At 51.1% G+C, this 23,265-nt stretch overlaps 1 long non-coding RNA gene across 2 annotated transcripts in view; it reads left to right on the top strand.

Moving 5' to 3' along the window:
* LOC137504457 (uncharacterized) overlaps positions 1-23,265 on the top strand; it is a 240,638-nt gene that overhangs the window by 128,579 nt on the left and 88,794 nt on the right. Inside the window, exon 1 of one of the 2 annotated variants that reach the window (XR_011019487.1) lies at positions 2,010-2,257. The exons of the other annotated variant lie outside the window; for it this stretch is intronic. This is a non-coding gene — a long non-coding RNA (uncharacterized lncRNA). Of the gene's footprint in view, positions 1-2,009; positions 2,258-23,265 lie in introns of those variants that run through there. 2 annotated transcript variants of the gene reach the window in all.

Below are 23,265 nucleotides of genomic sequence, written 5' to 3'. Positions count from 1 at the left end.
CCCAAAAATATGGGCTACAAAGGGCGCCCTACGGTAGCTGAAAAATATGGGCTACAAAAGGCCGCCCACTTCGGGCGCCCTTTTCAACACCTTGTAGCCCATATTTGCAGAAATAACATTGATGTCTATGGAGGCGCCCTTTTCATACAGGCAGCTCAGGCACCCTTTTCAACTGATCCCACTGTACTCCGCACGTGTCATGCACCGTTGTTGCCATCCTGACATGACAGTGGAGACACGGCTGCCAAGGAAACAGAGAGGCGGAGGAGGGAACGTGCGGTCACCGGTGACAGGCCTTACTGACTCCACACCATTGAATGCAGCCAGGGCCTCTGTGACTGAATGTGTGTGTGAAGCGGAGGGGCTCAGAGGGATGGTGTAGGACAGTGGAGGAGCCATGCAGTCTGCATTGCAAGCATTCCAATAAAATCATAAATGTTTCTGCTGTAATCTTATCTCAGTCAGCCTGGCTCTATTCTGGTACATTGCCAAGGAGAGGAAATCTTGTTATCTCCCCTCCCACATTCCTGCTCCTCACTGATTGGCTGAGAACAGTTCAGTGTGACAGGAGGCTGAGAAGGGAAATACACCTCATACCTCTGCAGAAGCTGCTGAAATATGCATGATCCATGCTATGCTCATATGTGTTTACAAAGCAAGCTAGATACGACAGTGCAGTTTCTAGAAAAAAACAAAAGAGTAAGGGAGGAAATGACATCAGGATTGGCTTCAGGCAGAGGCAGTAAAGATGGGAAATGCCTTAAACTGTTTTTTCTTTATTTACTATATACGGTAATTCACTGAAATCAAAACATGGACACAGTACAATACATATGTTATGTGAGTACAGTATAACAAGTATTCATCTACTTATATATGTGTTTTTTCCATGGTTAGTATGGACTACTACTAGCTCACACTTTCCAATAATTCTGTCCCGGACCAATGAGATATCCGGAATAAAGTTTCAAATTTCAAAAAACAAGAAATAAAATGGTGACTTGCAGGGGCGTAACTAAGAGCCCTCGGGCCCTCCAGCCAGGGCCGTATCTCTTAAAGAGAATCTGTATTGTTAAAATCGCTCAAAAGTAAACATACCAGTGCGTTAGGGGACATCTCCTATTACCCTCTGTAACAATTTCGCCGCTCCTCGCCGCATTAAAAGTGGTTAAAAACAGTTTTAAAAAGTTTGTTTGTAAACAAACAAAATGGCCACCAAAACAGGAAGTAGGTTGATGTACAGTATGTCCACACATAGAAAATACATCCATACATAAGCAGTCTGTATACAGCATTCCTTTTGAATCTCAAGAGATCATTTGTGTGTTTCTTTCCCCCATGCACTGAAGTTTCAGGCTGCTCTTTCTTCCTGCAAACAGCTTTGCCCTTGTTTGTAATTCCTCAGTATGTGAAAGCCCAGCCAGCTCAGAGGACGATTTATCCAGCTGATTAGAGCAGCTTCTCTCTTCTCTCTTATCTAAATAACACACAGGCAGTGTGCATAGAGGGGCCAGAAAGGGTGAGTTCATAGCAGAACCACAACACTGAAGAACTTGGCAGCCTTCCAGACACAGGCCGACAAGTCTGACAGGGGAAAGATACATTGATTTATTACAGAGACTGTCATAGTAGAAAGTGCTGCAGTTAGCCAGAACACATTAGAATAGCTTTTGGAACATGTAGGATGATAAAAAACAGGATGCAATTTTTGTTACGGAGTCTCTAGAGGCACCCGTGGGCCGGTGCCATGGGCGGCCCCTCAGGGGGGGGCGGCCTCCTATATGGTGTGTTATTTAATGTATTTAAAATTTTTCCTCTGGTCCTCTGGAGTGGACCTCTGGATTATTATTTTTTTTTTAAGGGAGGGGGGGAGGGGGGGGGGGGGTTGGGGGCGAGTCTGGTCCAGCCCAGGGTAGCTGCAGCTGGCACCTGCCCTCCCCATCCATGCCTGGCAGTGGTTTAGTCCCGACCTCCTCTTCAGCGGGGCTGAGCCTGTGAGTGTGTGACAGAGCAAACCACTTTCCAATGAACTGCAGGCGGGCAGGGTCGGAAGTGCGACCTGAAGCTGCATAATTCATTTCCTGACAGCTTAGCAGGCAGCTCGTCTAAAATGACTCTGCAAGGGTCCCTGTCTTGCCTGATGTCTGCAGCTTTTCTGCGCAGCGTCAGGTTTTCTCCCTCAATCCCAGCCTCCTGCCTCATCAAGCTCAAGGGGAGAGGGACACTGGCTGCACAAACATCACGGGCACTCTCCATGGTAAGACGACACCTCCTCTCAACTTAATTTGCCTTATCTGCCTGTCACATGTCAGCCCTGATCACACAGTCCAGCATCTCTCTGTCTCTAGTGTGTAACCCTTTTACTGCTGGTGTAAGCTGATTTAGCTAGCTGCAGCACTGATACTACTACCTAAACTGGGGACACCTATATACCTACTATCTAACTGGGGACACCTATATACCTACTATCTAACTGGGGACACCTATATACCTACTATCTAACTGGGGACACCTATATACCTATTACCTAAACTGGGGACACCTATATACCTACTATCTAACTGGGGACACCTATATACCTAGCTACTATCTAACTGGGGACACCTATATACCTACTATCTAACTGGGGACACCTATATACCTACTATCTAACTGGGGACTGCTATATACCTACTATCTAACTGGGGACTGCTATATACCTACTATCTAACTGGGGACTGCTATATACCTACTATCTAACTGGGGACTGCTATATACCTACTATCTAACTGGGGACACCTATATACCTAGCTACTATCTAACTGGGGACACCTATATACCTACTATCTAACTGGGGACTCCTATATACCTACTATCTAACTGGGGACTCCTATATACCTACTATCTAACTGGGGACTCCTATACACCTACTATCTAACTGGGGACTCCTATATACCTACTATCTAACTGGGGACACTTATATACCTACTACCTAAACTGGGGACACCTATATACCTACCTACCTACTATCTAACTGGGGACACCTATATACCTACTACCTATACCTAAACTGGGGACACCTATATACCTACTGTCTAACTGGGGACACCTATATACCTACTACCTAAACTGGGGACACCTATATACCTACTATCTAACTGGGGACACCTATATATCTAGCTACTATCTAACTGGGGACACCTATATACCTACTACCTATACCTAAACTGGGGACACCTATATACCTACTGTCTAACTGGGGACACCTATATACCTACTATCTAACTGGGGACACCTATATACCTACTATCTAACTGGGGACACCTATATACCTAGCTACTATCTAACTGGGGACACCTATATACCTAGCTACTATCTAACTGGGGACACCTATATACCTACTATCTAACTGGGGACACCTATATACCTACTATCTAACTGGGGACACCTATATACCTACTATCTAACTGGGGACACCTATATACCTACTATCTAACTGGGGACTGCTATATACCTACTATCTAACTGGGGACTGCTATATACCTACTATCTAACTGGGGACACCTATATACCTAGCTACTATCTAACTGGGGACACCTATATACCTAGCTACTATCTAACTGGGGACACCTATATACCTAGCTACTATCTAACTGGGGACACCTATATACCTAGCTACTATCTAACTGGGGACACCTATATACCTACTACCTAAACTGGGGACACCTATATACCTACTATCTAACTGGGGACACCTATATACCTAGCTACTATCTAACTGGGGACACCTATATACCTACTATCTAACTGGGGACACCTATATACCTACTATCTAACTGGGGACACCTATATACCTACTACCTATACCTATACCTAAACTGGGGACACCTATATACCTACTGTCTAACTGGGGACACCTATATACCTACTGTCTAACTGGGGACACCTATATACCTAGCTACTATCTAACTGGGGACACCTATATACCTACTATCTAACTGGGGACACCTATATACCTACTATCTAACTGGGGACTGCTATATACCTACTATCTAACTGGGGACTGCTATATACCTACTATCTAACTGGGGACTGCTATATACTTACTATCTAACTGGGGACTGCTATATACCTACTATCTAACTGGGGACACCTATATACCTACTACCTAAACTGGGGACACCTATATACCTACCTACTATCTAACTGGGGACACCTATATACCTACTACCTATACCTAAACTGGGGACACCTATATACCTACTGTCTAACTGGGGACACCTATATACCTACTACCTAAACTGGAGACACCTATATACCTACTATCTAACTGGGGACACCTATATACCTAGCTACTATCTAACTGGGGACACCTATATACCTACTACCTATACCTAAACTGGGGACACCTAAATACCTACTGTCTAACTGGGGACACCTATATACCTACTGTCTAACTGGGGACACCTATATACCTACTGTCTAACTGGGGACACCTATATACCTACTGTCTAACTGGGGACACCTATATACCTACCTACTATCTAACTGGGGACACCTATATACCTACCTACTATCTAACTGGGGACACCTATATACCTACCTACTATCTAACTGGGGACACCTATATACCTACCTACTATCTAACTGGGGACACCTATATACCTACCTACTATCTAACTGGGGACACCTATATACCTACTATCTAACTGGGGACACCTATATACCTACTACCTAAACTGGGGACACCTATATACCTACCTACTATCTAACTGGGGACACCTATATACCTACTATCTAACTGGGGACACCTATGTACCTACTATCTAACTGGGGACACCTATGTACCTACTATCTAACTGGGGACACCTATGTACCTACTGTCTAACTGGGGACACCTATGTACCTACTGTCTAACTGGGGACACCTATGTACCTACTGTCTAACTGGGGACACCTATGTACCTACTGTCTAACTGGGGACACCTATGTACCTACTGTCTAACTGGGGACACCTATGTACCTACTGTCTAACTGGGGACACCTATGTACCTACTGTCTAACTGGGGACACCTATGTACCTACTGTCTAACTGGGGACACCTATGTACCTACTGTCTAACTGGGGACACCTATGTACCTACTGTCTAACTGGGGACACCTATGTACCTACTATCTAACTGGGGACACCTATGTACCTACTATCTAACTGGGGACACCTATATACCTAGCTACTATCTAACTGGGGACACCTATAAACCTACTACCTAAACTGGGGACATTTTCTGCTGAAAAACCGCCCACGTTGTGATTATTCTCTGCTGAAATGTTGCACTCATTGGGATTATTCGCTAGTGAAATGTTGCACTCACTGCGATTATTCTCTGGTGAAATGTTGCACTCACTGCGATTATTCTCTGGTGAAATGTTGCCCTCACTGCGATTATTCTCTGGTGAAATGTTGCCCTCACTGCGATTATTCTCTGGTGAAATGTTGCCCTCACTGCGATTATTCTCTGGTGAAATGTTGCCCTCATTGCGATTATTCTCTGGTGAAATGTTGCCCTCATTGCGATTATTCTCTGGTGAAATGTTGCCCTCATTGCGATTATTCTCTGGTGAAATGTTGCCCTCATTGCGATTATTCTCTGGTGAAATGTTGCCCTCATTGCGATTATTCTCTGGTGAAATGTTGCCCTCATTGCGATTATTCTCTGGTGAAATGTTGCCCTCATTGCGATTATTCTCTGGTGAAATGTTGCCCTCATTGCGATTATTCTCTGGTGAAATGTTGCCCTCATTGCGATTATTCTCTGCTGAAATGTTGCCCTCATTGCGATTATTCTCTGCTGAAATGTTGCCCTCATTGCGATTATTCTCTGGTGAAATGTTGCCCTCATTGCGGTTATTCTCTGCTGAAATGTTGCCCACATTGCGATTATTTTATGGTGAAACGCTGCCCCATTACGATTATTTGGCACCTATGGGGGGGACCCCATCCAAATTTTTGCAAGGGGGCCGCGCAGGGGCGTAACTAGAAGTCACTGGGCCCCCCTGCGAAACTTTGGATGGGGCCCCCCTACCCCCTTCACTTTCTGCACAGGTAACCGGAGAACCAATGTTAATCAATTGGCTAGTGCACACTTGAATGTGTTTTCCCCATGCAGATCAGAACAGACCGCAGCAAACCACTGCACGCATTTTCTCGATCAATTACATTAGCTCCTGTGATAAAAATTGCATGTTTTCACACATACAGACACACATGGTGTGCAGAAAACACGTACAGAAAACGGACATACAGTGTGCTCCCAGCCTCAGCTTATTACACTCACGCTGTCCATCTCTGATGGAGCAGAACTGGCTCTGCAGACTCCTCCAGCATCACTACAGTACAGAACACTTGGGGAGGGGTAGAGGTTGGTGGCTGGGCGCTGTACACAAGAGCCTGCCATATACTGAATAGGGACTGTCTACAAATCCTTGTACGATTCTTTATCAGTATCTGAGCAGATGCAGTCATTAGAACAATTCCCTGGCTACCTATACTGCGGCCACCTATTTCTGGCTACACCTATCCCTGGCTACCTATACTGCGGCCACCTATTTCTGGCTACACCTATCCCTGGCTACCTATACTGTGGCAACCTACTACTGGCTACACCTATCCCTGGCTACCTATACTGCGGCCACCTACTACTGGCTACACCTATCCCTGGCTACCTATACTGTGGCCACCTACTACTGGCTACATCTATCCCTGGCTACCTATACAGCGGCCACCTACTACTGGCTACACCTATCCCTGGCTACCTATACAGCGGCCACCTACTACTGGCTACATCTATCCCTGGCTACCTATACAGCGGCCACCTACTACTGGCTACACCTATCCCTGGCTACCTATGCTGCAGCCACCTACTACTGGCTACACCCATCCCTGGCTACCTATGCTGCAGCCACCTACTACTGGCTACACCTATCCCTGGCTACCTATACTATGGCCACCTACTACTGGCTACACCTATCCCTGGCTACCTATACTATGGCCACCTACTACTGGCTACACCTATCCCTGGCTACCTATACTATGGCCACCTACTACTGGCTACATCTATCCCTGGCTACCTATACAGCGGCCACCTACTACTGGCTACACCTATCCCTGGCTACCTATACTGCGGCCACCTACTGCTGGCGACATCTATCCCTGGCTACCTATACAGCGGCCACCTACTACTGGCTACACCTATCCCTGGCTACCTATGCTGCAGCCACCTACTACTGGCTACACCCATCCCTGGCTACCTATGCTGCAGCCACCTACTACTGGCTACATCTATCCCTGGCTACCTATACAGCGGCCACCTACTACTGGCTACACCCATCCCTGGCTACCTATGCTGCAGCCACCTACTACTGGCTACACCTATCCCTGGCTACCTATACTATGGCCACCTACTACTGGCTACACCTATCCCTGGCTACCTATACTATGGCCACCTACTACTGGCTACATCTATCCCTGGCTACCTATACAGCGGCCACCTACTACTGGCTACACCTATCCCTGGCTACCTATACTGCGGCCACCTACTACTGGCTACACCTATCCCTGGCTACCTATACAGCGGCCACCTATTTCTGGCTACACCTATCCCTGGCTACCTATACTGCGACCACCTACTACTGGCTTCATCTATCCCTGGCTACCTATACAGCGGCCACCTATTTCTGGCCACACCTATCCCTGGCTACCTATACAGCGGCCACCAACTACTGGCTACATCTATTCCTGGCTACCTATACAGCGGCCACCAACTACTGGCTACATCTATTCCTGGCTACCTATACAGCGGCCACCTATTTCTGGCCACACTTATCCCTGGCTTCACCTATCCCTAGCTACCTATGCTGCGACCACCTATTACTAGCTACACCTATCACGCCATCAGGACTTTTGCAGGAATAGGGTGAGCCTTTTTACAGTTCCCGAGGGAGTGGGGCACCCCACACTGGGGTGGAGGGGCACAAAATGTAATGGAAGGAGGTGGGGCCCTGGTCCAAAAAATTGCATAATACCGTATACCGTCATACTGTGGTATTTTTTTTGACGGTTATCATACCGTGGAATTTCATACCGTTGCAACCCTAGTCACTTTACTCATACCCGGGGAGAAAACATGGCCTTTGACTTTGGGCTGCACTCTTACTAGGAAGTTTTAATTGGTCACACCCACTGTATGTTATGGACACGCCCACTGTATTATGCGGCCACGCCCATTTTTCGCCGCGGCACGCTCCGCGTGCCGCCAACGCCCTCGGGGGGGGGGGGGGGGGGCGCCATAGGTTTGGGGTGCCTAGGGGAGCCCAAACCCTAAATACAGCCCTGCCTCCAGCAGAAATTGTGAGCGGGCCCTCCTCCCCCCAGGGCCCGCTCGTGGCTGTTTTGGGGGGCTGGAGGGGTCGCACCATGAGGGGAAAGCTATGGCCACACTCGGCGGGGAGGGGGGAAGGTCCCCCCCCCCTCCTTCACCTCGGGCTTTCCTCACTGTGCTCCCCTCCAGCTTCTAGCTATACAAGTGCAGCGGAGCGGCGGGCAGCGGCAGGCAAACATACCTTCCGTGCGTCTGGACGCTTCTCGCTCCAGTGACTGACGCGACTTCCTGTTTTATACAGGAAGTCGCGTCAGTCACTAGAGCGAGAAGTGTCCGCGCTGGAACGCACGGAAGGTATGTTTGCCTGCCGCTGCCCGCCGCTCCGCTCGCTGCACTTGTATAGCTAGAACCTGGAGGGGAGCATAGAGGGGAAAGCCCGAGGTGAGGGAGGGGGGGGGACCTTCCCCCCTCCCCGCCGAGTGTGGCCATAGCTTTCCCCTCATGGTGCGACCCCTCCAGCACCCCAAAACGGCCACGAGCGGGCCCCAGCAGGGGCGTAGCAATAGGGGTTGCAGAGGTAGCGACCGCATCGGGGCCCTTGGGTCAGAAGGGCCCCGAGGGGCCCTCACTCAAGCACCATATTAAGTCTCTATTGGTCCTGTGCTGGTAATAATCACTTCTATAGATGCTTGGAATAGTTATAATCATGAACAAACGGTTCTCCATACCTTATTGTACCTTTGACACTGTGGAAATCCTTGGCAGATATTGGTGCGCCGTATCGATTGTTATGCATAGAGTGCTTGGGGGGGCCCCACATCAAACTTGCACCGGGGCCCATAGCTCTTTAGCTACGCCACTGGGCCCCAGGGAGGGGGCTGCCCCCGCGGGCGCACTGGCTGCATCCCCTGTTGTTACGCCCATGGTGACTTGAGCTGGGAAGCCCATTGCATTTCCATAAAATCAGAAGGATCTCCAGTGAGGTTTTGGGATGCAAAGGAGAGGAAGGTGACTGAAGACCCTCCGGCCCACTATGAGTGAGAATTTTACAACCAATAGCTGCTGGGAGTGATAAGTAAGTAAAAAAAGTATTCTTTCTGCAAAGCCCAGCAGCCATTTCTGTAACAGAATCCTGTGGATGTGTCCTGTGACTCTCTTATCTGCCGCTTTCCCCTGTATAAACATGACCAGCACTGTAATTCTCCAGATTATTATTTTTAAAATGTCTTCCCTCCCCAAAGCATTAGGATGACATATGGTTTTCCTCTTCCTCCTCTGCCTGTAATTGAGCTTTTTACGGTAACCCTGGAGGTTTCTGTGGTGTGCAGATCCTGACAGGCACTAATGCAGGTCTGGGGAGAGAGGCCTGAAGATTGCATTTAGATTCAGGGAGCAGCCTAGAGATTACATAGCGATGTTTACAGAGCAGCTTCCTGAGTGCTACCTCACAGAGGAAGACACGTTCACCTTAGGCCTATTTCACACGGGCAGAGGACAGGCATAGTGCTTCCAGCAACCTGTGTCAGTTGCTCCCGCTTACCTGCCGGATACTTCACTGCGTACGTAATAAAATGGCGCTCAGGAAAGCTGATAGTAGAATATTGGTAGATTTACCCACAGCCTTCTATTAAAGTTTAAAGAAGGTTGGTAAAATATCGGTATTAAAGTAGATCCAAGATGAACTTTTACTCATTGCATAATTGTGTTCCTTTCCTATTGTTTATAGGGCATTCCTCAAGCCAAATACTTTTTTGTTTTTGTTTTAATACTCTAATTCCCTAAAAACTAAACAAGCCTTGCCCACAGTTTTTCAGAGAGCCTTGGCATTTTCAGACTGTAGCAAGGGCTCATGAGAGCTCAGTCTGGGCAGGAGGAAGGGGAGGTATTACTAGCCAGAGATTTCAGAGGCAGAGGGGAGGGGGGAAGAGGAGGAGGGATTAGGTTTTTTTTACAGGCTGAGATAAGTTTGCCTGTGTGCAGTGGTGCTCACCGCCAGGTCGTGATCACGCTTACGCGTGGATTCACGACCATTTTGACGCATTCCGCCTCGGACACGCTAAGCCGTGAATAGATTTTCAACCACGAAAATCTGCTTCTGCTTCGCGTGAATGTGGACAGAAATCCGCATTCACGCTCGTGAAACCCGGCGCTGAAGTCGTGGTTAGCGGAAATGCGTCAAACTATGCGGAAGTGACACATTGCAGGCCAATCAGAGGGCCCCAGCCAGGCCCTAGCAACCAATCACAGGAGGGGAGCTATGCCCTCCCCTCCCCTCCTGAATATAAAGCGGCGGCCATGATGGAAAAGCTCTGTCCTTGCTAGACTGTGGTGCTGAGAGGATTATCTCCAGGCCATTGTTGTTTGAGCAAGTGCATTTATTGTGTTAAAAACAAAGCGGTTTTTTTTGCTAACACTGCTCTTATACTGTACACAGTTAGCTAGTCAGTGAGTGATTGCTGTAGTTAGTTGTAGTCAGTGTAGTGTAGTGGGAGTGTGGGAGTCTAGTGATTATTTAACTGTGTGTAGTGCAGGCAGGTTCAGTGCTGCAGTGTAGTCAGTGTAGTGGGAGTGGGGATTATCTGTGTGTAGTGCAGGCAGACAGGTTAGTGCAGCTGCAGTGTTCACTTGTATATTCTAGTGACAGTTATACACTTGTACTATTTGCAGGCAGCCAGTCACACCGCCGGCGCCGCCACTCTCTGCCAGCGCTGTTCATTCATTCTGTCAGTGACCTTGTGTCGTGCCCAGTGCCCACTGCTCGCTCGCTGGCATATAAGCATCTCATTACACACTTGTATATTATTTCAGTGACAGTTATACACTTCACTTGTACTATTTGCAGGCAGCCAGTCACACCGCCGGCACCACCACTCTCTGCCAGCGCTGTTCATTCATTCTGTCAGTGACCTTGTGCCGTGCCCAGTGCCCACTGCTCGCTTGCTGGCATATAAGCATTTCATTACACAGTGTGACATCCTTGTGTGCCCACTGCATCCTTCAGTGATCTAGTTGTATATCCAGTGCCCACTGCTGTGCCCACTGCATCCTTAAGTGACCTTGTACTGGGCCCACTGCATCCTTCAGTGACCTCGTTGTATATCCAGTGCCCACTGCTGTGCCCACTGCATCCTTCAGTGACCTTGTACTGTGCCCACTGCATCCTTCAGTGACCTAGTTGTATATCCAGTGCCCACTGCTGTGCCCACTGCATCCTTCAGTGACCTTGTACTGTGCCCACTGCATCCTTCAGTGACCTAGTTGTATATCCAGTGCCCACTGCATCCTTCAGTGACCTTGTAATGTGCCCACTGCATCCTTCAGTGACCTTGTACTGTGCCCTCTGCATCCTTCAGTGACCTTGTACTGTGCCCACTCCATCCTTCAGTGACCTTGTACTGTGCCCACTGCATCCTTCAGTGACCTAGTTGTATATCCAGTGCCCACTGCTGTGCCCACTGCATCCTTCAGTGACCTTGTACTGTGCCCACTGCATCCTTCAGTGACCTAGTTGTATATCCAGTGCCCACTGCTGCGCCCACTGCATCCTTCAGTGACCTTGTACTGTGCCCACTGCATCCTTCAGTGCCCTTGTACTGTGCCTGGTGCATCCTTCAGTGACCTTGTACTGTGCCCACTGCATCCTTCAGTGACCTTGTACTGTGCCCATTGCATCCTTCAGTGATCTAGTTGTATATCCAGTGCCCACTGCTGTGCCCACTGCATCCTTCAGTGACCTTGTACTGTGCCCACTGCATCCTTCAGTGACCTAGTTGTATATCCAGTGCCCACTGCTGTGCCTACTGCATCTTTCAGTGATCTTGTACTGTGCCCACTGCATCCTTCAGTGACCTAGTTGTATATCCAGTGCCCACTGCTGTGCCCACTGCATCCTTCACTGACCTTGTACTGTGCCCACTGCATCCTTCAGTGACCTAGTTGTATATCCAGTGCCCACTGCTGTGCCCACTGCATCCTTCAGTGACCTTGTACTGTGCCCACTGCATCCTTCAGTGCCCTTGTACTGTGCCCACTGCATCCTTCAGTGACCTTGTACTGTGCCCACTGCATCCTTCAGTGACCTTGTACTGTGCCCACTGCATCCTTCAGTGACCTAGTTGTATAACCAGTGCCCACTGCTGTGCCCACTGCATCCTTCAGTGACCTTGTACTGTGCCCACTGCATCCTTCAGTGACCTTGTACTGTGCCCACTGCATCCTTCAGTGACCTAGTTCTATATCCAGTGCCCACTGCTGTGCCCACTGCATCCTTCAGTGCCCTTGTACTGTGCCCAATGCATCCTTCAGTGACCTAGTTGTATATCCAGTGCCCACTGCTGTGCCCACTGCATCCTTCAGTGACCTTGTACTGTGCCCACTGCATCCTTCAGAGACCTAGTTGTATATCCAGTGCCCACTGCTGTGCACACTGCATCCTTCAGTGACCTTGTACTGTGCCCACTGCATCCTTCAGTGACCTAGTTGTATATCCAGTGCCCACTGCTGTGCCCACTGCATCCTTCAGTGCCCTTGTACTGTGCCCACTGCATCCTTCAGTGCCCTTGTACTGTGCCTGGTGCATCCTTCAGTGACCTTGTACTGTGCCCACTGCATCCTTCAGTGACCTTGTACTGTGCCCACTGCATCCTTCAGTGACCTAGTTGTATATCCAGTGCCCACTGCTGTGCCCACTGCATCCTTCAGTGACCTTGTACTGTGCCCACTGCATCCTTCAGTGACCTAGTTGTATATCCAGTGCCCACTGCTGCGCCCACTGCATCCTTCAGTGACCTTGTACTGTGCCCACTGCATCCTTCAGTGACCTTGTACTGTGCCCACTGCATCCTTCAGTGACCTTGTACTGTGCCCACTCCATCCTTCAGTGACCTTGTACTGTGCCCACTGCATCCTTCAGTGACCTAGTTGTATATCCAGTGCCCACTGCTGTGCCCACTGCATCCTTCAGTGACCTTGTACTGTGCCCACTGCATCCTTCAGTGACCTAGTTGTATATCCAGTGCCCACTGCTGTGCCCACTGCATCCTTCAGTGACCTTGTACTGTGCCCACTGCATCCTTCAGTGACCTTGTACTGTGCCCACTGCATCCAGTGATTCATTACTAGCAACATGTCTGGCAGGGTTTCGCGGGGTGAGAGGAAAGGGAGTTCAATTGCCTCAGCCACTTCTGGGACTGCTCCACGTCCAGGGAGAGGACGCCCAGCTGTACGTGGTCGTGATGCAGCAGAAAGGGGGGCAGCAAAGCCTGGGCCAAGTCAGCAGACGCCATTGTCCAAATATTTTAAAGTTTCTGGTCCCCGTGTGGTGGTTGAGCAAATGAAACCTGACGTACTCATGGACATCATGACTTCCTCCCAGACCTCTACTGTGAGCACCACTCCAAGCAGCAGCAGCAGCCAACGTCCCACGCTTGTTGTGACATCCACCCCAGCACCCACTGGTCAGCAGCCCTCCCAGGATGACAGCGTTCTGTCCCTCAGTCCGGCATCTGGGAACCTGCTGATGTAAGAAGCTCAGGACTTACTGGGGACTGATGTGGCAGAGATTGAGATCGGGCCACAATCACAAGCGTTGTTGAGTTCTGGTGATGAAGAAGAGGGGTCTGTGTCTGGGGATGTAGGGACAGAAGAGGAGGCGGGGGAGTCAGAGGAAGAGCTGGATTATGATGATGCTGCTGATGATGACGACGTTGTGGACTCTAACTATGCGCAGCCTGCTGAGTCCGGGGAAGAATGGTCAGAGCAGGATGACGAGTCACCTCGGCCTAGGCAAGGATATCGCCATATGTCAGGCAGGGGCAGGGGCATCGGCAGCAGTGGGCGTGGAGGAAGTAGACAGGACACTGCTTCAGCCGGCACCACCACCATGCAACCCCCGGCAACTACTACCACACATTGTTCCGCTACACCCTCTGCTAGTGGGGGCCGCAGTAAATTAAAGTCCCCAGTGTGGGATTGCTTTGACGAATGTACTGATGACAAAAGGTATGCGGTGTGCAGGTTATGCAGCAAAAGATTGAGCCGTGGGAAAAGTCTGAGCAAGATGGGTACCTCATCCCTCCAGGGCCACCTGAGAAGCCGCCACTGCCGCGAGTATGCGGAGTTTAAGAGGAAGCAGGCACTGCTGGCAGGGGTTCCTGAGAGCAGAAGGCCCACCAGCGCAGCAGCATCATCCCTCCCTCAGGGTCGTGAATCCCCCACAGCAGCAGCAGTAGTAGCACGCAAGCGCTCTTCCACCTCGGCTACTTAGGACACAGACATTGAGGCTGTCAGCCAGTGGTCGTCTCTCTCCTCTGTCTCCCCTGCATCCCAGCATCGTCAGACCCTGCTGAGCGACACCTTTCAGGGTCTGACCAAGCCTCTGCCTCCAAGCCACAGGCAGATCCGCAAACTAAATGGCTTGCTGGCCCGGGCCATGGCATCACAGCTGCTTCCCTACTCCCTGGTGCAGGAGGGGAGCGCCATGCGGACGCTGCTCCAATTTGGCATCCCCGAGTGGCAAGTCCCCAGTCGCCACTATTTCAGCAGGAGCGCGATCCCAGCACTCCACAAGTTTGCGGTGGAAAACGTGGCCCGTTCCCTGGACTACTCTGTGGGCAAGCGGGTCCACGTGACTATGGACTCGTGGAGTAGCAGATTTGGGACAGGTCGCTACCTGTCCTTTACGGCCCACTGGGTGACACTGATGGAAGGGAGGGAGGACAAGAGCGCATCAGCCCAGCTAGTGGTGCCACCACGCGGGATCAGGGGGGATGCAGAAGGGTCCTGTCACGACACTCCCTCTGCACCCGGAAAGCAAGCCCGCCTCGGCAGCAGCAGCGCCAAGCCTCGGCACTGCCAAGCCCTTTTAAAATTGGTGACCCTGGGGAAGGAGAGGCTTACGGCCACCAACGTCCTGGCCGCCCTCAGGAAGCAGGAGCGGAGGTGGCTGACCCCCAGAGGCCTGGATGTGGGGTATGTGGCAGCCGATAACGGGGCCAACCTGGTGGCAGCAGTGCAGCAGGGAAACCTCCAGCACATCCCCTGCTTGGCCCACGTGCTCAATCTTGTGGTGCAGCGCTTCTTGCGCACCTACCAGGGGATGAGCGAGCTGCTGCAGGATGCCCGGGCGGTGGTACGCTTTTTCCGCCTGTCAGCTACTGCCTCTGCACTCTTGTCCACCTTACAGCAGCAGTATGGAAGGCCACAACACCGGCTGATCATCGACATGCCAGTTTGCTGGAATTCGACTCTGGCCATGTTGGAGCGGCTGTGTCAGCACAGGCTGGCCCTTAGGGCCTACATGCTAGACCCAACTGTCCCCAGCAACCAGCAAGTGCCCATGATTACTGCCACTCAGTGGACACTGATGCAGCAAGTATGCCTGGTGCTGAGTCCCTTCCTGGAGGCAACCAAGATGGTCAGTGAGGAGCGGGCCTCTGTGTGCCAGTGGGTGCCCTTGGTTTGTCAAATGGAGCAGGCAATGGACAATTTAATTGAGCGTGGGGATGAAGCCCTGAGGCAGTTGGAAGAACAGGAGCAGATGGCAGCACAGTCCAGCTCAGAGAAGGGCTCACAGCAGGTAGTGGAAGAGTTGGAGGTCCCTAACCTGAATGAGGAGGAGGAGGAGGAGCAGAGTGCAGCAGGCGTTGTACGTGGATGGCGGTTTGAGGAGGACAACGACATGGCACAGGAAGAGGACAGGCATGCGTTATGGGACAATGGCGAGGACGAGGAAGATCTTGCTGGCAGGGCCCACTTGTTTCCCATGGCTGTGCACATGTTGCGCTGCCTTCGCAAGGACCCCCGGGTGATCCAGATGCGTTCAAGGGAGGACATCTGGATTACCTTGATGCTTGATCCCCGTCTGAAGGGGAAGCTGGGAGACTTAATGACGCCATCCACCACCGAGCAACGCACAAGGGAGTTAAAGGAGGCCCTTGTGCGCAGACTACTGGAAGCATTCCCCCAGCCTTCCACCCCCACTGTAACTGCTCTGCCAAGCCAGCAAGAGGTGCCTGTCATTGCCACTAGCAGCAAAACAACAACCACCAGCACCAGCAGCAGCAGCAGCAACTGGCACCCCGGAGACCTGAAGAGCCTAAGCAAGAGCCTGTATGCAGTGCAGCAGCCCAGAACAGAGGTGCCCGCCACAGCATCCACCACCAACCAGCACAAGCAACGACTGACCACCATGGTGTCTGACTATATGGGGTCATCCAGCGGGCTCAATGACACCGACAGCCCCGTGGACCCCTTGGAGTACTGGGTCAAGAGACTGGACATCTGGAGCGAGCTTTCCCAGTACGCCCTGGAACTCCTATCCTGCCCTCCTTCCAGTGTCCTCTCAGAGAGATGCTTTAGTGCGGTGGCGTGGTCACAGAGAAGCGCTCTCGGCTCTCCCACGCCTCTGTGGACAAACTCACCTTCCTGAAAATCAACCAGGCTTGGGTGGAAGGTGAGTTCCTGGCCCCTATTGTCGGACACAGGGGGACATGAAGTGGCTGCTGCATGTGCTGTTGTTAACTATGCCTGCCTTTATAAAGACAGTTACTACCTGCCTAGTGCCTACCGTGGTTAATTTTTGTGTGTTATGGTACTACTACCAGTAAGTTGCCATGGTCCTCCTTCTGAGCTGCTGAACTGACCGCCCGCTTTGTCCTCCTGACTCAGTCGCTACTACACTCTGCGTTCACACTGCCCGGGTCACTGGGTGCAGTTAATTTTTTGGCCAGCACTATGACGCTGTGCTACTACTACTACCACCAGTATGTTGGCATGGTCCTTCTGTGCTGCTGCTGAACTGAACGCCCGCTTTGTCCTCCTCCTCCTCCTGACTCAGTCGCTACCACGGTACCACCAATGTACTCTGTCTGCGTTATCACTGCCCGGGTCACCGGGTGCATTTAATTTTTTGGCCCGCACTATGACGCTGTGCTGCTACTACTACCACCAGTATGTTGGCATGGTCCTTCTGTGCTGCTGAACTGAACGCCCGCTTTGTCCTCCTCCTCCTCCTGACTCAGTCGCTACCACGGTACCACCAATGTACTCTGGCTGCGTTATCACTGCCCGGGTCACCGGGTGCATTTAATTTTTTGGCCAGCACTATGACGCTGTGCTACTACTACTACCACCAGTATGTTGGCATGGTCCTTCTGTGCTGCTGCTGCTGCTGCTGAACTGAACGCCCGCTTTGTCCTCCTCCTCCTCCTGACCCAGTCGCTACCACGGTACCACCAATGTACTCTGTCTGCGTTATCACTGCCCGGGTCACCGGGTGCATTTAATTTTTTGGCCAGCACTATGACGCTGTGCTGCTACTACTACCACCAGTATGTTGCCATGGTCCTTCTGTGCTGCTGCTGCTGCTGAACTGAACGCCCGCTTTGTCCTCCTCCTCCTGACTCAGTCGCTACCACGGTACCACCAATGCACTCTGTCTACGTTATCACTGCCCGGGTCACCGGGTGCATTTAATTTTTTGGCCAGCACTATGACACTGTGCTTCTACTACTACCACCAGTATGTTGGAATGGTCCTTCTGTGCTGCTGCTGCTGCTGAACTGACTGCTCGCATTGTCCTCCTCCTCCTGACTCAGTCGCTTCCCGCTGCTGCACTCTGCGTTCACACTGCCCGGGTCACTGGGTGCATTTAATTTTTTGGCCAGCACTATGACGCTGTGCTGCTACTACTACCACCAGTATGTTGCCATGGTCCTTCTGTGCTGCTGCTGCTGAACTGACCGCCCGCATTGTCCTCCTCCTCCTGACTCACTCGCTTCCACCAATGTACTCTGTCTGCGTTCACACTGCCCGGGTCACCGGGTGTATTTAATTTTTTGGCCAGCACTATGACGCTGTGCTGCTACTACTACTACCAGTATGTTGCCGTGGTCCTTCTGTGCTGCTGAACTGACCGCCCGCATAGTCCTTCTCCTGACTCAGTCGCTACCACCACTGCACTCTGCGTTCACACTGCCCGTGTCCACTGACAACTCTGCTGCGATGTCATTGCTAATTGCTGCGAAAAAAAAATAAAATTACAAAAACCTCTCTGGGGCCTTTTTGGCGTCAGCCACTCATCCTCCTCCAGCGGTACCTTCGCCGCCAAGTGCCATTGGAACTCGCCTTCACCTCTTTGATTGCTTAACGCGTATATCCCTTTTTAAAACCATGTATTACCAATTAATAGCCCCATTTACAGTGGTGATTTGTTTTTAAAAGCCATTAAAAAAAAAATTGGGGGGATTGTAGCATATATGGGGGCTTTGTTATTAACGTTAAAAGAAAATCCGCCTCCGGGCGGGAATCCACGCGTGATTACGCCATTCACGGCAGAAAATCCGCGTGGTTGCGTGGACGCGGACGAAAATCCGCATGCGGCGGGGCCGAATGTGGATTTTTTTTGCAACCACGCGGATTGCCGAATTCGTGGATGAGGCACATCCGAGCACCCCTGCCTGTGTGTAATGTTTACAAACAACATGGCTGCTGTCATTGTATCACAGGAAAAAATAATCATATTCTATTGAAGCTGTTTGCAGCTATATTTGCTGTGTAAACTATCTAAACTTTAGATAAGATATATAGACAAGTTACTTTTTATAGTTAGTTTTTCATCTCGGATCCGTTTAAATACCAATATTTTACTATAGTTAAAGCTAACACTACTCTCACATAGAACCCCCCCCCCCCCCTCCCGACACCAAACCCTAACCACTCCACCACGCAAACATAGCGTCCAACTGACCCTCTTTTGGAGGGACAGTCCCTCTTTGGGAGCCCTCTCCCTCTTTCCTTTTCATTTGTCCCTCTTTCAGGACTTTGTCCCCCTTTCTATGTAAATATATATTATTCTCTACAAAAAATGTGTTTGATTGACTCTAAACTTTACTCTCATCCTTTAAATTGATATATTACTACCGTATTTCGCGCCGTATAAGACGCTCCGGAATATAAGACGCACCCAAATTTAGAGGGCAAAAACCAGGAAAAAAATACTAAACCTGGTGCGTCCATATTCCAGGAGCGTCTTGTACATGTTGTGTGCTCCTGTGTACCTCATGTCTCTTCCTGTGTGCCCCATCTGTCCTGCTGTATGCCCCATGTGTTTTTCTATGTGTCCAGTGTGCCCCTTCTCCCCATGAGTACCTGTCTGCCTGTCTCCCCCATGTGTACCCTGTCTGCCTGTCTCCCTCTGTGTCCTGTTTCCCCCATGTGTCCTGACTGCCCCTTCTCCCCATATGTCCTCCTGTGTCCGTCTCCCCATGTGTCCTGTCTCCCATATGTGTCCTGTGTGTCCCTTCTCCCCATGTGCACCTTGTCTACCTGTCTCCCACGTGTCCTGACTGCCCCTTCTCCCCATGTGTCCTCCTGGTTCAGTCTCCCCATGTGTCCTCCTGGTTCAGTCTCCCCATGTGTCCTCCTGTGCACCTCTCCCCATGTGTCCTCCTGTGTCAGTCTCCCCATGTATCCTCCTGTGTCAGTCTATGTCCCTCTCCCCATGTGTCAGTCTGTGTCCCTCTCCCCATGTGTCGTCCTGTGTCAGTCTGTGTCGACTCCTCTCCATGTGTCCTCCTGTGTCCCTCTCCCCATGTGTCCTCCTGTGTCCCTCTCCCCATGTGTCCTCCTGTGTCAGTCTGTGTCCTCCCCATGTGTCCTCCTGTGTCAGTCTGTGTCCTCCCCATGTGTCCTCCTGTGTCAGTCTGTGTCCTCCCCATGTGTCCTCCTGTGTCAGTCTGTGTCCTCCCCATGTGTCCTCCTGTGTCCCTCTCATCAGTCTCGTTTCCCCCCTTGTGGCATGTGCCTGGCTCCCCTGCGTGGTGTCCCCCTCTAATTTCCACCTGCCCCCTCCATCCATGTGTGCATCTCCCCGGGGCCCGCCCCACCCCCCGCGCGTGTCTCCGATATCCTCCGATGTAAAGCCTTCCTCCCTCCGGGTCTGCAGTTGCAGCGGCTTACCTCATATATGCCGCCGGGAAGACTGCAGACACCCTGCTACTCCATGTGTTCCCTCTACTGCGCGGCTTGTACTGATGACGCAATCAGTACAAGCCGCGCAGTAGAGGGAACACATGGAGTAGCCGGGTGTCTGCAGTCTTCCCGGCGGCATATATGAAGTAAGCCGCTGCAGCTGCAGACCCGGAGGGAGGAAGGCTAGATATCGGAGACACGCGCGCGGGGGGGGGGGGGAGGCGGGCACCGGGGAGATGCGCACACGGAGGGGGCAGGAGGAAGTTAGAGGGGGACACCTTACGCACGCAGGGGAGCCAGGCACAGCGAGCGCACACACAGGCAGGGAATCCCCAATGGCGTCGGGTCGGCGGTTCATATCGGCGGGCGTTCGCAAGTTGGGGATTCCCTGCCTTTGCCATATAAGACGCAGGGACTTTTTCTCCCTATTTTGGGGGGAGAAAAAGTGCGTCTTATACGGCGGAAAATACGGTAATTTTAAAACGTTAATATGAATGAAAATGAACCAGGATAGAAAGGACCAGTGTGGTTTGAATTATAAAACAATATATTTTTCTTATGAAATCTTTATGGTATTTGTGACTATGGGTGTGACGATTAGAGGTGGCGCGAACGGTTCGCCGGAGAACTTGTTCGCGCGAACTTTGCTGGTTCGAGTTCGCAGTGAATCGCAAATTTTATGCGAGTTTGACCCGCCCCCTATACTACATCTTTGGGCTAAACTTTGACCCTCTACATCACAGTCAGCAGACACATGGCAGCCAATTAGGCTGCACTCCCTCCTGGAGCCCCCCTCCACCTTATAAAAGGCAGCAGCGTCAGCCATGTTCCCACTCTGTGTGCTGCTGTATTAGTGAGAGAAGGGAGAGACATTGGAGAGATAGGGAAAGCGATAGTTAGGAGGTCTGTTAGCTTTCTCCTTGCTGATATTTGTTGATGAAAAGCACCCCAAAACAGCTCTTTTGAGAGCTAATGTTCTTCTGGTGTGTGTGTGTGTGTGTGTGTGTGTGTGTGTGTGTGTGTGTGTGTGTGTGCCACTGACACTGCATATACAGCCCTGTCTGTCACAGTTGGCACTTGCTAATTGCTGTACTGTGCCAGGCCCAGCACATTCAGTGCATACCTTTCACTGCCTCTGTGTGACTGCACTTTGTATTATAGAATACCACCACCAGTCAGTGCATACCTTTTCCCTGCACCTGTGTGACTGCACAATTGTATTATAGCAGCAGTCATTGCATACCCTTTCCCTGCACCTGTGTGACTGCACAATTGTATTATAGCAGCAGTCACTGCATACCTTTTCACTGCACCTGTGTGACTGCACATTGTATTATACCCCCAGCAGTCACTGCATACCTTTTCACTGCACCTGTGTGACTGCACATTGTATACCAGCAGTCACTGCATACCTTTTCACTGCACCTGTGTGACTGCACAATTGTATTATAGCGGCAGTCAGTGCATACCTTTTCACTGCACCTGTGTAACTGCACATTGTATTATATCACCAGTAGTCAGGTAAAAAAAAAGTGTTCAGTACCTCACCTTTATAAAAATGAATGAGGCATGGATCCCGGAGGGCTACTGCCTGCCCGAAGACTAAGTCAGTCCCCACACAGCATCTCTGCCTGCAGGCCGCTTGACTGCCTTCTCCACCACCACCAACAGGGTCCAGGACTCAAGGTGGCTAGCAGCGGCATCCACCAAACATAATAATAATTTTTCTGGTGCGTGTACATGCCTGCCTTATTTTTTTTGCTGCACTGCGACTGCAACAACAAAACAAAAGGCATGTACATGTGTCAATTCCCCTTCATGATCGTTACCTAGCTGCGGTGAAGGGGCTTGCGTATCACAATGAAGCAAAGACCTATATGAGTGTGTTGGTGGGGGAGGGGGGGCACACCCAAGATAATAAGGTCATTGCTTCATTGTGGACAGACCAAATTCGATCAGCTGGACCAGTGCAGTTTCTAGGCTAAAATGCACCCAGGGCGAGGGTGTAAAAATTGCGCACCCCCCCCCCCCCCGAAGCAAGGTATGGGTGCCCGCAGTTTAGGTTAGCCAGGTCTAGTTGCACTCAGTATAGATTCCCCCAGAATAGGTACCCCAGTATAGGTAGCCAGCTATAGGTCCCCCCAGTATAGGTAGCCAGGCATAGGTGAGCCAATATACAGTAGGTAGATGCCCCCTGTATAGGTTAGTTAGGTAGGTGCCTCCAATATAGGTAGCCAGTATAGTTGTCACCTGTATAGACTAGCTAGGTAGGTAGGTGCCCCCAATACAGGTTAGATAAGTTAATTCTTCCACTATAGGTTAGATAGGTAGCTGCCCCCCAGTATAGGTTAGGAAGGTGCCCCCAGTATAGGTTAGATAGGTAGCTGCCCCCCAGTATAGGTTAGATTAGGTAGGTGCCCCCCAGGATAGGTTAGATAGGTAGGTGCCCCCCAGGACAGGTTAGATAGGTAGCTGCCCCAGTATAGGTTAGGTAGGTGCCCCCCATGATGGAGGGGGGAGCCGCAGCCGCGGGGAGGGCAGCCCGACCTCTCCCTTCCTTCCTCTGCCCGGGCCGCCCTCCGTGCGATCCCCCCTCGGACTGCAGAGTAATGCGCAGGGAAGCACAGGAAGCAGCGTGTGTGTGTATCAGCGTGTATGGAGAGAGGAGACTGGCGGCGAGAGAGAGACTTGGAGCCAGCGAGGTGAGTAGTTATGCACAGCGCTTCCCTGCGCATTACTCTGCAGTCCGAGGGGGATCGCACGGAGGGCGGCCCGGGGAGAGGAAGGGAGGGAGAGGTCGGGCTGCCCTCCCCGCGGCTGCGGCTCCCCCCTCCATCACAGCGCCCCCCTCCCAGCAGCGCCCCGGGCGGCGGCAAGCCCCGCACGGCCGTAGAAACGGCCATGAGCTGGACAGTCACTGTTGTTCTGTCATTGAGCTAC

The sequence above is a fragment of the Hyperolius riggenbachi genome, chromosome 4 (assembly GCF_040937935.1).
Source record: "Hyperolius riggenbachi isolate aHypRig1 chromosome 4, aHypRig1.pri, whole genome shotgun sequence".
NCBI lineage: Eukaryota > Metazoa > Chordata > Amphibia > Anura > Hyperoliidae > Hyperolius > Hyperolius riggenbachi.
The sequence above is the reverse complement of the archived record's forward strand: the minus strand, read 5'-3'. Positions and strand labels throughout refer to the sequence as shown.